General features: G+C 38.4%; 1 protein-coding gene across 2 annotated transcripts in view; it reads left to right on the forward strand.

Annotated features, from left to right (window-relative positions):
* The first annotated feature begins 681 nt into the window (after positions 1–681).
* Positions 682–14,508, forward strand: part of RAP1B (RAP1B, member of RAS oncogene family) — a 44,707-nt gene continuing 30,880 nt past the window's right edge. Inside the window, exon 1 of one of the 2 annotated variants that reach the window (XM_027542484.1) lies at positions 682–851. The gene's annotated coding sequence lies outside the window, so the exon portion shown is untranslated. Of the gene's footprint in view, positions 861–14,508 lie in introns of both variants that reach the window. The other variant, XM_027542485.1, reaches the window with a different exon arrangement.

The raw sequence follows: 14,508 nt of genomic DNA on the forward strand, positions 1-14,508 counted from the left end.
CCTTTTTGAAACAAGGCATTTTGGAACAGAAAGTGCTTTCTGTTGCCCAGTAGTCACATCACAAAGACCCCTATGGGTAATTCTTTAAGACTGCTCGAGTCATGCATTTAAATATACGCTTTATTTCACTCATATAGTTGATTTAGGTACAAAGTTGTTAGGGATTATGTATTGATTAACTGAGTTTGACGGGGTAATTTGGAAAGAACTGTAATAGATTAAGACACCCGACCTTTCAGGAGAAACCATTTCAAGAATGAAAAAGACTGTGCCCTGGCCTAGGTACCTTCGCGGGAGCTCTAGGTGTGGAAACAGCGCTGTTACTTCTCCGGCCACTTTCCCCAACACAAAGGAATACGCGAGCACCAACTGTTTGGTGGCGTCGTTGATTAAACTACAGTTTGCACTAAAGGCATCTTTTGAGTTTCGGACGGTTTCTAAGCTCTCGGCACCAGTGTAAACCCACTAAGGTCTCAGAAGTCAAGGCGAGACCGAAGGGGCTAGGTGGAGGAGGAAGAGAAACACCGCGGAGGAAACGCTGCGAAAGAGGCCCGGCATCGGCACGAGTGGCCCCGCCCCTCGACTCTCTCGCCCCGCCCTTCGGTGCCGCCCCTTCCCGGGCCGCGCACCCGCGCGCCCCGCCCGCGGACGGAAGCGAGAGCGAGGCTGAACGCCTGACGTCAAGGCGACACCGCCAAACCTCGCCCAGAGTCAGGCGTGTAAACCAGCCGGAGCGGCGGCGGCGGCGGCAGCAGCAGGGGTAGCGGCAGGACCGCCGTGGCGCCGGGAGCAGCGACTCGGAGGGAGCGTGAGGCGACGCTGGCTGCGGGCACCCGGTGACAGCGCGAGAGGTTCGCAGAGTGCGTGCGTGGCCACTGAGGGAGCGGCTGCGGCGGCCGCGCGGGGCGGGGGCCGGGCGCCTGCTGAGGGGAGCTGATGGGGTGCGGCGCGGGCCGGGCGGGGCGCGCGCGACGGTCAGGGGGCCGGGGCGGCGGCGGCGACGGCTGCCTCGCAGCGCGGCAGGTGGTGCTGGAGCTCGGCGCCGGTGCGGCGAGCGCGCTGCCTCGCAGGCCAGCGGGGACGAGCCGCCGCCGCGGGGGAACAGCGCGCTTTGCGGAAGGGGTCAAATGTCTGAAATATGGCGGAGGAAGTGAGAGCCCGAGGACCCCCCCACCCGCCTGCTCTTTTCTGGCCGCGGCCGCCGCTGCCTCTCAGCTGCCCGCCGTCCCTCGCCGGAAGACTCATCTCCCCGCCCCGGAGCCCTCTTGCCGGCCGCCTCGGTTCCTTCCCGGGTGTGAGTGGAAGTTAGAACGGAAACCAGAAAGTTGTCTTTTGCGGAGACTCAGCTTCCCCTAGTCCCGAGCAGGGGCGGAGAGCTTTCGGGGGAAACCACTCCCCGGCGCCTTGCGGGCTCGAGCCTGACAGGGGAAAAGTTTGCCTGAAACCGGGCTGGTTTGCTCCATTTGTTGCGGGAAGTGGCAGGAGGAAGGCAGCGGAGGGAGCCCCACCTAATCTGGCAGCAGCCACCGCGAAGAGAAAAACTGTTAAAGGGGCCTTTCCCATCGTCAGCAAGAGGAAATCTCTTTCTCTTAGAGAGGGAAAGAAAATCCAGGAAGTTTGTGCTCTTCTCTTTTTCGGACATCTCGGTCCGAAATCCGAGATGTCCTAACACTGACTGTCAGCACCATGAATATTATTTAAAACTACCCCCATTGAATCTAGCCATCCTAGTTTTTCTTCTGAAAACACCTATAGCTTTTGGAGAAAAGACTGTCCTTGCTGAGTTTAAGCTGACGATTTGCTTGCTCCCTCTTACTAGTTTAGAACATTTTTGCCCTGCAGCTCTTGTTCGGAGTGAAGATGAGCAGTTGTGTGTTACGGTAATGGGAAATCACGTTTTAACGGGGTAGAAAGTTGACACTGAATGAAAATTGTGATTTTAATATTTTAAAATTCAAGCTGATTGGGTTTTTGTTTTGCTAGTAGCATAGCATCTACTATATAAACATCTAAAATATAATTTATATTTCTTATAAAACTTAAAGGTTTCAACTCGAAAATTCATTTTTTTATCCTCTTATTTTGTAATTAGAATGCTGTTTGGACTTGCTCAACAAAATTTTAGCAAGAGATAACATGAAAAGGGGAGACGTTCATTTAAAGCTGGTATCACTCGTGAAAGCTGAACCTTGAATAGTATTTGAGTCATAATGTAGTCATGGGACTTTTTAAGGGCCGGAAAGGGCTATTTAGATCATCCACTCCCACCCTCTGAATTTACGGTGGAGGAAACTGAGGCCTAGAAAAGATAAGATAACTAGTCAGTGGTCCTGCTGACTTGAAGGACAGTAAATGGCAACCCCCTCCAATGTTCTTGCCTGGAGAATCCCAGGGACGGCGGAGCCTGGTGGGCTGCCGTCTAATGGGGTCGCATAGAGTCCGACATGACTGAAGCGACTTAGCAGCAGCAGCAGTCTATCCATAGTAGGGAAGCTGGAGGAAAAAATACGAAGTTTTTATGGTGAATTATTACATTTTGTAGAGGATAGACGTCCCATCATACTCCAAAAATATAAGTACCTTAGTCAGTGTAGAAGAACCCTTTGGGTAGTTTCATTACCAGGTTTTAAGAGAGGAAGTTGATATTCAGAATGATTAAATAACTTTAAGGATACAGAGCCGTGAATGATAGTCTTATTTGAGCCCATCCATACTTTTGGTCTCTGCATTATTGTGAAGGTGGTTTCACTTGCATTTTCTTTTTGTCATTCATAATAAATTGTGAGACTCCCTTATCTGAAGAAGCCAGAAAGTAAATCTTTGAAACACCTGTATCCAGTTTGGTTTTAATGTGCCAGGTATGGGAATACAACTGAAGAACCCAATAATAAACTGAGTTAATTTTAAAATGTGGTATGGGTTCATGACACTGTTGTTCCTTCTGCCCCCTAACACCCACCCTCCCCCACCCTATGAAAATCGTCTCTTCTATGACAAGTATCGCTTCCTGCAGTCTGTTATTTTACCTGTTTTTTGTTATCCCACTAAATTATAAACTCCATGTATTGTTTGTATGCCCTGAAACACAGGCATAGTATCTTAACATAGAGACAATACTGGTTTGTTAAATGTAAGTACCATGAGGGTAGGAACTTGATCCATTTTATTCTCTACTGTATCTTCGTTCCTAGAACCTTGCCTGTGCATGCAGTGTTTAGCATTTATATTTGGTATTAACTAATGAATATTTAAAAGAGATGATATTTGAAGAGATCTTTGTATTCCTTCAAAAAGAAACTTTTCCACATTGGCTTTGGAGCCATTTTAACTTTACAGATTGATTTTTATCCTCAAAGCAATCTTGTACTGTGGCGTTTCAGTATTTCCTCTTAGCTGTATAAAGTGAAAGAGTCCCCATGGTAAGGAGCCACCATGTAAGGAGGGTGTTAGCAAGTGTGTCCTCTGATATAATTCAATATTGGTAGAAGGCTGCTGGGGAGATTGATAACATAGCAACTAATTATACATGTTGTTTTAAATATAAAGTCTAAGCTTTGGATGAGAAATTATCCATGTTCAGTTTTCTTTGACTTTTGTTGTAGGTATTTGATCAGTGTTTATTAAGGCAGTGAAATTAAATAGGGAATGGATCTCATACAAATAGAATTTGGTTAATTTTTCAAAGGTGTCATTTATTTTTCTTCCAAAAGTGTAAGTAGACAGTTTTATTATTGAATATCAGGATCTTATTGGTATGCATGTATCATTTTCCCAAAGACTTAATGTGTTTTTGGGTTGCTGCTGCTGCTGCTAAGTCGCTTCAGTCCTGTCCGACTCTGTGCAACCCCATAGACCAGGCTCCCCCGTCCCTGGGATTCTCCAGGCAAGAACACTGGAGTGGGTTGCCAGTTCCTTCATGTTTTGGGGTTATGTATTGGTAAAGACGGAGTGGTTATTGATCTGTAGTGTTTAGATTTGACTGACACGGGGAGTAGTTTAGTATTTATGAACTGAATAGTCAAAAGCTGTCTTCTATTATGGCAATGATGTCACATGTTCAGTCTATAGAAAATCTTGATAAAGATTGGTTATAAACTTTGTAAGACCATATAAGGTTGTAACTAAATTTATGCCTTGATTTTTTTTTCTTCTCCTATCATTTTTGAAGACTCTTAATTTACCCTTTTCAAATTGGATTTCTTTTAGAAAAAGTTAAGAAACATATTTTGGCTGATGTAATGATTCATTGTAATATTAGACATCTGCAAATGACTTGCCCTTGTGCTGAGAAGCTAATGTTTTTCAGTGTTCTTAAAATATTTTGCAGTAGTACTAAAAGGTACTAATTATTACCTTTTGAGAACTTAAAAGTCATGAAAAGACCTTTAAGTCATTTATTAGTCGTTTGGAAATTTTATGAATACAATGGAAGCAGTAGGTACAAGGAATAGAATGAATTTATCTATTTGCAGTAAAGACTGGCTTGCTGTTTAATCTCATAGTTTGTTTGAACCTATTTGGTCACTGGATTCTAAGACCAATCCTTTTAATCTTATATTTTATGTTTTATAGAAGAAAAGTTACCAGGAACTTTTTGCTGCCTTAAAAAAATTAAAATCACTTTTTAAAGTACATCACTAACAAAAAGAAATGTCAGTTCTCCATACTTCCTAATACTAGTGTGTTTATTACTGATATTAGTCAAATAAAGGCTACATAGCAACTGATTATTATTTCAGTAATGTCTTAAAAAATTTTTCATTGTATCAATAATGGATCAAGATATTCAAACTTTTTTAAAGGAGCCAGCCTTAAAACTTATAAAAGAAAGAAATGACAATTTGAGGAAATGTACCAGGGTTTTAAATAATATTTAAATTACTTATCAAAAGAAAAAATACTGGGGGAATTCCCTGGTGGTCCAGCGCTTAGAACTCCACACTTCAACTGCACAGGGCCTGGGTTCAATCCCTGGTCAGGAAACTAAGATCCCACAAGATACGCTGAGGCCAAAAAAAGAAAAAGGATGTATATTTGCCACATGAACTGAAGAATTTCCATCTGGAATTTACTATGTAGAACAATATTCTGGGATATTACTAAGTCTAAAATTGTATATGAGGTGCTCAAGTACTAGAAATGTGTTCACATTTAAATTAAGAATCTTAGTCTATTAAAAACTTACAGAATAATTATCTAGTGTTCTGATTTTGAATTTTATATTGGACTGGTTCCTAATGCTTAACATTTGTGCTTTTACTATTTTGTAATTTTGTAGTTGAGCGTGCACTAGGTGGTCTTGTCCAGTGGTGGATGGTGAGAGGTTTTAACTTGTACAGGTAGACTTAAAGATATTAAAGGAAGAGAGCATCCATTTAAAGCAGTTACACATAATTTTGACCACTACTGATTTCTTGAAATCATCACTTTTACTACATGATAGAGCTGCTTCTTGAGTTTTTCAGTAGTTGCTTTGAGTATTTATTTCAGTAAATCTGTACTTTTAATAAAATAGTTTTCTCTCCTGTATTTAAAACTTAGCATTTTGCTAAGTAACTTTATTTTGAAAGTATACAGTGGACTGATTGCTGTATTGGTGGATCACTTCTACCTGTTGCTTTCCTCTTTGCCTTCTGGGAAAGAAACAAAGATGAAAGAAAATCTGTTTTGTCCATGTAATAGCAGTTTTTGGCAAAAGCTTCTAAAGAGGAAATGGAAAATGTTACTCAAAATTCTAATTATCTGTGTTTTCTATAATTTTTCCTTATTAGAATATATTTTTCAAGTCACTGTGTTCTAAAAAAAAATGGAGTTTCTAAAAGTTCTTAGATACTGGGAATAAGGACTATAAATAAAAGCTCTTTTTGTTTAATTAATAGTATGTTGGTGTCAAAGTGGTGTGCATATTGCATCCAGCTTTCACCTTGGGTTTTAAGGTTGTAGTGAGACTACATTATGCTAGCATAGTTAGGTCTGCTGCTTCTAAGATTTGTAGTTAAGCTCTTCAGTATCTATAGCAAAACTGAGGAATCCCTCAGGAATCTTGAATTCTGTACTGTACAGATAATAACAAAGGATGGTAATAAGGTATATAAACATGTGCATTTATTATTGTGCTGCTCTTGAAATTGTTGAACTTGAGATATTACACAAAAGTGCTTTGAATACAGATAAGTATAATGAAGAAAATTAGTATCACTTGTAATTTTTACCAGTGCAGTGAATTTTAAGGCAAAATTTGTACTTCTTTTCTGAAGTTTTCCTAACCTCTTTGCTTCCTTGGTGGGAAAGATGGCATATACTACTTACAGATGTTGAGGATTCAGTGCAGTATTATTCATAAATGTTTATAAAATATACTAACGGGTAGTATTTTTTGTTCTTTATGATAAAACTTCTCTTCACCTTTAGCATTGCTGGTGCTAAGTAAAGTTGATTAAGTTACTTAATTTTTAAGATTCCTACTAAGATGTGAATGAGAACTAAGGAAGAAAATTGTGATTGTGAACAAATAAATTGTCTAGCTCAGTGGTTTTCAAAGAATGGTTGAAGGAATCCTGAGGATTGCCTCGACATTTGCAGGGAATCTACAAGTAGAAAACTTTTTACAGTAATACTGAGATGTCCTTTGCGTTTTCACTGTATTGATAGCTGTACCAGAGCACAAAAGCAAAAGTCAATAAAGCTTGACATCTTAAATCAGGTCAGAGTACCACACCGTATTAGCAGTCATTGTCTGTATTCTTCATTGCCATATACCCACACTTGAAAAAAGAAAACCTAAACACACTTGATGAAGAAGTTTAAAAAAAAAATCAAACGTCAACTTTATACACATTATTTTAGTATACTATAACTAAATAGAAAGTATGCTTAAAATATTTTTCTTTTTTTTTTTCGCTCCTTACTTAAGTATAATGGTTGTCTCTACGGAAAGCATTTGTGTGATTATTTGAGTTGCAAGCTGAATCAGCCACTTTTTTAATGAACTCTGTTTTTACTTAAAAGAATGCTTGACAGACTGAAGAAGTGTTTCAGACTTGGGTATTACATATTCCCTAAAGTGAACCTGTTGCTTTAAAAGGAAAAGATTGACAGTATTTATGAGCAGTGGTTAAAGTTCTAATTTTCAAGTGAAACTTAGAATTTTGTAAAATTTGTGTTAGTAAGCAACTGTGCTCCTCACAGCTTCTTAATATCTTAAAAAAGTTTTCTGATGATATTGGTGATGTTAATGAACATGGTTTTTAAAATACTATGTAATAAAATATGTCAGTATTTGAAGATCAACATGATTCTATAAGCAAGTATTTTCCAGGTCACCAGTGCATGAAAATTATGTGGGGATAAGAAATCCTTCCAAAGTTCTAGCTAGACCACTGAGTCGTAATGTAATAGAGAACACAAGGTTTCTTGATAAGGTTTATTGATTTATTGATACATTCCAGTATATTGCAGCTAATAGAGGTTGGTATAGCATCAAAAGAGAATATCAACATTTATTTGAAAGGCTGTTAAGATATTCCCATCTGTTCATCTCGTTATTACTTTTTTGTGTGTATTACTCATTTTTCTGTGCTTTACAATATATTGAACAAATTTTTGTTGCGGGGGAAGAGAAGAATAGGAACCATAGATGAACACTGTGAGGCAAGTTTAGTTTCTTGGCAGTTTTTTTGTTCGTTTGTTTTTTCCTGTTGAACAGTCTATTCAACATTTGGGGGGTGGGGGTGGGCCACATCTCACTGCTTGCAGAGTTTTAGTTCCCTGGCCAGGCATTGAACTGCCAGGTTTCCTGGCAGTGAAAGCACCGAGTCCTAACTACTGGACCAACAGGGAATTCCTCCCATTCAATTTTTGATCACAGTAATAGATTATGTAATTTTTTAAGCCACTTTCTGGTTTTAATACTTGTTTTGTACATCTGATGATTTAACCATAGATAGGTTGCATATGCTGTATTCAGGTTTTCACATAACCTTGAATATATTTTTAATAGTTGTCTTTCACAATTTTAGGATATGTAGTAGCTTTCATCTGGTAATTCAGACAATAAATAAATAAATAATCAATGTGGGAGACCTGGGTTTGACCCCTGGGTTGGAATGATCCCCTGAAGGAGGTATGGCCACCCACTCTAGTATTCTTGCCTGGAGAATCCCCAGAACAGAGGAGACTGGTGGGCTACAGTCCATGGAGTCAGAAAGAGTCGGACATGACTGAGCGACTGAGCAGAGCACAGTAGCTTTCATACAGTGAAGCTATGGATTTTTTTCCCCTTTCGAGGTTAATAATGCCTCCTTGACCTGAAAATTTGACATGATAGTTCTCCAAAACAAATTATTTTTTTACCTTCTAGAAGAAAGTTGTTCCTTTTTTATGTTTGTTTAATAACAAACCTCATTAAACAAGCATTTTTATAAAAGTCGTGTCTTAGGGTTATTCCAAATTTTAAAGGATTTTTAAGCTAACCTGCATGCAGTTCAAGTAATTTCAGATTATGAAAGAAGTAAGATACATAAATTATAGTCTGTAGTGTACCTAGTTTCTTGGAAATTTAGTGCCAGTTATTTCCCTGGAAATAATGGGTACGTTCTGTGAGGAAACAGAGTATTGAGTCTGAACATCACTACTTGAAAGAACAGGGTTTGTATCAGAGAGAGGATACGACGTGGTTTAGAAAAGTGTGAAAAGGTAATAACTTCAGGATAGTTTCAGGGATTAAGTATTTAGAATTCCTGCTTCCATGAGCTAATCCTGCAGTAAGGTAGGGGAGTTTAATAGGAAGCTTTAGTGCTCCCTATATTAAATAATTAACTGGTCAGCCATTCTGGCTGTTCTGAATTAGAGAACATACTGTGATCATATTTTCTGTCCTGGACATGCAGACTAGTCACAAAGTTGCCACTTGCTATTGCTTATATAGTTTTATTTGCTAGCTAAAAAAATATTTGAAATTCCCTCTATTTTAGGATTTTTTATACTTAAGCTTTTTTTTTTTTTTTTTTGAGAGCTCTGTCTCGTATTTGGTCATCCTTCAATAAAGAAAGGGCTTCTCTCATAGCTCAGTTGGTAAATCATCTGCCTGCAATGCGGAGACCTGGGTTCAATTCCTGGGTCGGGAAGATTCCTGGGTCGGGAAGATTCCCTGGAGAAGGAAATGGCAACCCACTCCAGTATTCTTGCCTGGAGAATCCCATGGACAGAGGAGCCTGACAGGCTACAGTCCATGGGATCGAAAGAGTCGGAGACGACTTGGCGACTAAACCACCACCACCACCAACAACAAAGAAAAGATTAGATTTGCAAGCTTTTAAATACAGAAGAGCATTTATAACACTTTGCTATTGTTTACATGAAAGTAATGATGGTAATGGGAGAAGGCAATGGCACCCCACTCCAGTACTCTTGCCTGGAAAATCCCATGGATGGAGGAGCCTGGTAGGCTGCAGTCCATGGGGTTGCACAGAGTCGGACACGACTGAAGCGACTTAGTAGTAGTAGTAGTAGTAGTAATGATGGTAATAATAGGCAAGGAAGAGGTGAAAGGGCAGGAAGTAGAACAAAAAGAAAGAGAATGGTGATTAAGAAGTTCTTTTTCTAGGGAGCAGGGCTGCTATTGAGCAAAAGTGGTAAACTCCACTATGAAAAGCACTATGGTGCTTTAGTGACTGATATATCTTGTCCACCAGCAGGTCCTCTGTAGAGGATAAATCAATATTATCTATCAGTTAGAAATTATGGTTTTAGAGTAAAAGTTTGATCACTATGTGTATGAGGTGAGAGTACTTTGCTGTTTTTACTCTGTTTGTCCCCCTTCCTTCCCCTGCTGTGTCCAAAGTCTGTTTTCTGTCTTTGTCTCTATTCCTGCCCTGCAAATAGGTTCATCAGTACCACATTTCTAGATTCTGTATCTATGCGTTCATATACGGCATAAGTTTTTCTCTTTCTGACTGCCTTCACTCTATAACAGGCTCTAGGTTCATTCACCTCACCAGAGCTGACTCAAATGCATTCCCTTTTACGTCTGAGTAATATTCCATTGTGTATATGTACCACAACTTCTTTATCCGTTCATCTGTCAGTGGACATCTAGGTTGCTTCCATATCCTAGCTATTATAAATAGTGCTGCAGTGAACATTGGGGTACATGTGTCTTTTTCAGTTATGGTTTTCTTAGGGTATATGCCCAGTATATGGGGTTGTTGGGTCATTTGGTAATTTTATTCCTAGTTTTTTAAGGAATCTCCATGTTGTTCTCCATAGTGGCTGTATCAATTTACATTTCCACTAACTGTGCGATAGGGTTCCCTTTTCTCCACACCCTCTCCAACATTTATTGTTTGTAGATTTTTGATGATGGCTAGTCTGACAAATTGTATAATTTTAGTTGAGAGAATACAGTGTTCAATGGCTTGTCGTTATCAATTCCCATCATAGGCTATTTCTTACACTGAATTTTTTTTAACTGTTACATTTATTTCCAGCTATAATCCCTCATTATTTAGGGCATCTGTCTCTTGAGGACTCATTCATCTGACTGCTGTAATTGAGAGCTAGTTGATCTCAGTTACTGTATGTTATGATTAAATTGCGTTATTATGCACAAAAGATTCTTAGCAAAGACATGAAAATTTAATAATCACAAAATGTAAATGGAAGTTCCAAATAGTACCCAAATGAGTGATATAGATGAGTGCTTATAGAATCAAAGAAAGAAGTGAAAACTCTTAGACTTTAGTAGTCCAAGATGACCTTGAAAATGAGGTGAGAGTGTACATGATATTGAAGGGGTAAGTTTTAGACTAACAGTGAACCCCAGGTAGACAGCACAGAAATTAGAAAGGTGAAAAGTTGTTCAAGAGTATTTTGCTGTAGTAGATGTTTATGAAATGGATTATAGGTCCATAATACTTTACCTATAACCCTTGGTGCCAGGTAATTAGGAATTCAGAACTTTGGGGAAAGATTTGTTTTGAATTTTAGTAAGAGTAATCAAGCACTTAATATTTCTAAAGTGAAGCATGAATAATTACAGTAAATGGGATAAACAAAAACTGTAAATAGCTTCACATCAGTGCTTAGGTGAAATCTGGCTGTATAAAAATGTTATATTAGGTCAGGTTTTGCCACTAAATTAAACTTCAGGTTTCAGAGATTTTCTGATTTCAGATTTTCTGAGAAATGGGTCTTAAATAGTTGGAAAGACTTTCTTCTTTATTACTTTGTGTCTTTGGTGAGGACATCAGGGTCTGAAAATGTTACTTTGAAGCAGTTAGTATAGAAACAGTCTCTGCCAAGGAGTTCATTTTGACACAGACTTAGGGTGGAAGGCACTGCTGAGGGTGTTAAGTCTTTAAAGGTATAGGAGAACCACCTAATTGGAGTCCAGTTAAATGTTTGAAAGTAGTAGAGATTCATGAGTGTATATTAGTGCCTGGAAAGGAGTAGGTTTTTTTTTTTTTTTTTTAATGCTTGAGAGCTCATATTTTAGCTAAGGTTTCGTCTTTGATTTTGAAAGTCTTATACCCTGCAGTTTGTCTCCCAATTGATAGGCTTCTAAGAATTATATAATACATTTAATTGTGAGCTGAGAGCACAAGAGAAAATTAGAATAGGCATATGGGAGGACTAACATAATCTCTATTGTAACATCCTTGGTGGAATTACTTGGTATTGACAAGGAAAGAATTTTAAAAATCTGAAGATCCTACTTTGAAACTCAGGATTGATCATAAGTACCTGCCCACTTTTTGTGTTTTCCACATATGCTCACCTCATTCTAGCAGCCTAATTACCTCTAACTTCAGTCCTCATTGCCTTTATCCATTCATTTGGTGTATGTTAATGTCCAAGAATGCAAACGTGTGTGCTATTTTTAGATATTGACTTGTATCCATAATTGCCAAGGCAGGCATGTTTCAAAGCTACTTTATTTTAAAAAGTGCTTATTGACCTAATAATTATACTCAAGTGGAATAATGTATGACAAAGCCAAATGTAAGCATTGTTTATGGCTTCCAAAGTGTGGTATGCCTTTTATTTTTCTAAGTGGTCTTTATTTTACTGGGTACTAAGTGCATCTGTAAATAAACTGAGGAGGCTAGAGTGTAACAGGAAGAACCATTAAATTAGACAGCTAGCTACATAAACCAGTGTGGGCATTAAATAACATAAACTGTTGCTTAGATTAAGGTAATAACATTATTAGAGAAAACTATGTTAAGTACTTGTGTTTCCACTATCTTTTGTTAGTTGGTTAATTTTTCTCTTCTAAACTTGTGGCACATTTATTAGGAAATTTTCCATTAGGAGTGCCCTGGTCTTGAAATTTCACTTAGAATATAATGCAAATTATATAAACCCACAGTCTAAAATTATGGCATTCTTATTATGGTTTCAAATGCATTTGGGGACAGTCATATTAAGCTTTGTCATTAAAATCTCAGGAAGGGAACACTAAAATGAAATAAAAATTTGTGTAGTCATTTGTTCCTTTTTTCGTAGAAGACTAATTCGGTTTCTTTCTGAATTCAGCCTTATATTGAAACAGACTGTAAAGTTCTGTTTAAAAAGTGTTCCCCCATCCTTGTGGAGGGTAGTGTATTATAAAATCTGAATATCTGTTAAATGTTTGTGACATTTTTCCACTCATAGAAATGAATGTGATTTGTTCGGGAATCCTTACCCTTAACTTGAATTCTAATCTATCTGCTGGTAGTAAAGAGCTTCACTTCTGATTTCTTGAGATGCATGAAAACAAGTACTTTTCCTAACTAATAAGGATATCTTTGTAATTGATATAATCATTTCATTCTGCAACCTGTTCAGCAAACAGTATTGAGCACCTTTGGTAGAAGTGTTAAATTCTGGACTCACAAATTCAGGAGGCTTGGAGAAATGTGGCTTCACTAGGAACATAGTAAAATATCTGGTTAACCTTCTTACTCCCCCAAATAGTCATCCCTTTGGAGTGGTGGTATCTCTTCTTTTGTGTGATGTGTGGAAGCTAAGCTGTTAAGAATGGATTATTTGAATGACTAAGGATTGTTTAAAATATTCTGGAGGCCTCGGGAACACAAAGACCTTTCTGTACTAAATTGGGAACACTTAATTGGAAGCAAAAAAAAGGGATATAGGTCTTAGGATCTTGAGGAAAGGAGGTTTTATCAGTACTTTAAAAACACACATATCTAATTCCTATGATATTGAGAGATGTTACTGATAACCACTGGTCTAATATCACTTAATTCTCCTAGACTTTGGGGGCTTTAAGATATAAATTTGATCTGACCTTGAGACATCCCGTCCAACCATTCCCATCGGTGCCTTGCCACTTAAATATCGAATGCATGGCTCTTTACTTCCTAGCCTGCCAGGGTATGGCTAATACCCCGGCCAGGCTGCATCTAACAGAAACATAATATCTGACTATAAGTGTCGTATATGAACAGACAGATGTGGGTGTTCACATTTATCTTTAGAGAGACTCAGTGTCTGAAAACACGCAGACCTAAATGAGTCTTGGTGGATAATCTGAAAATGCCAAGTACTAGCTTTTGCAGACTCCCTTGGTAGCTGGGGCACAAGTACTTGACATAGGCCCAAGAAACAAAGAACTTTTAAAAATAATCTGAAAGAAAACTTTGCAGAGTCCTAGTGGCATGAATACTTTTAATGTTAGGCTGTTTATTATATTAACTACTTCCATAATCAAAGTGAGAAGATTTAATAAATCAAATTTAGCTTCACATGTAAAGAATATACTTTAACCAAGACACCCTTTCCTGTTTTATCTGTGAAACATGATGGAGTTTTGGGATATGTTGGAGTCTTACCTTAAGTTCTCCTAATAATACTTTTTTCATCCTCACAAATAAACAATCGAATCTGTGGACCAAGTGAATAAGGTGCCTCTTGAATGTTGTGAAATAGAGCAACATCAACCATGCCAGAACCAAAATTGTTGTTTGTGAGACAGTCCTAAGCATTCACGTGGACCATTCTTTATTCCTTTTGGGGTTTTCTGTTGAGGTTTTTGCATATTATTTTGCAGCTAGTTCATCTTTATGAAACTATCAGACAACAATGCTAACTTTATAAAATATTCTACAGCAGAAGTTTTCAAAGGTTTTTTATTTACAATCCTGTTTCTGCTTTCCCTAAACCATAACAGACATTGATCATTGAGGACTGTACTCTTTTCCCTTTGTGTCCCGAATCATTAACAACTGTACTCCTGGTAGCCGTTAATATTTTGAGTAGCTGTTTGAACTAAAGCCCTTTTGCAAAAAAAATAAAAAATAAAGCCCTTTTGCCACCAGTGAATTAATAGACAAGATCTATCCTTAGCTCTTCCAGGACAGTATCAGCAAACTTTCTGTAAAGGGCCAGTTAATTGGGCTTTGTGGACCATATAGTCACAACCACTCAACTCTGCTGTTTTAGTATGAGTAACTGTAGACAGTACGCAATTGCATGGCTGTGTTCCAACAAAACATTATTTAC

This window comes from Bos indicus x Bos taurus, chromosome 5 (assembly GCF_003369695.1).
Source record: "Bos indicus x Bos taurus breed Angus x Brahman F1 hybrid chromosome 5, Bos_hybrid_MaternalHap_v2.0, whole genome shotgun sequence".
NCBI lineage: Eukaryota > Metazoa > Chordata > Mammalia > Artiodactyla > Bovidae > Bos > Bos indicus x Bos taurus.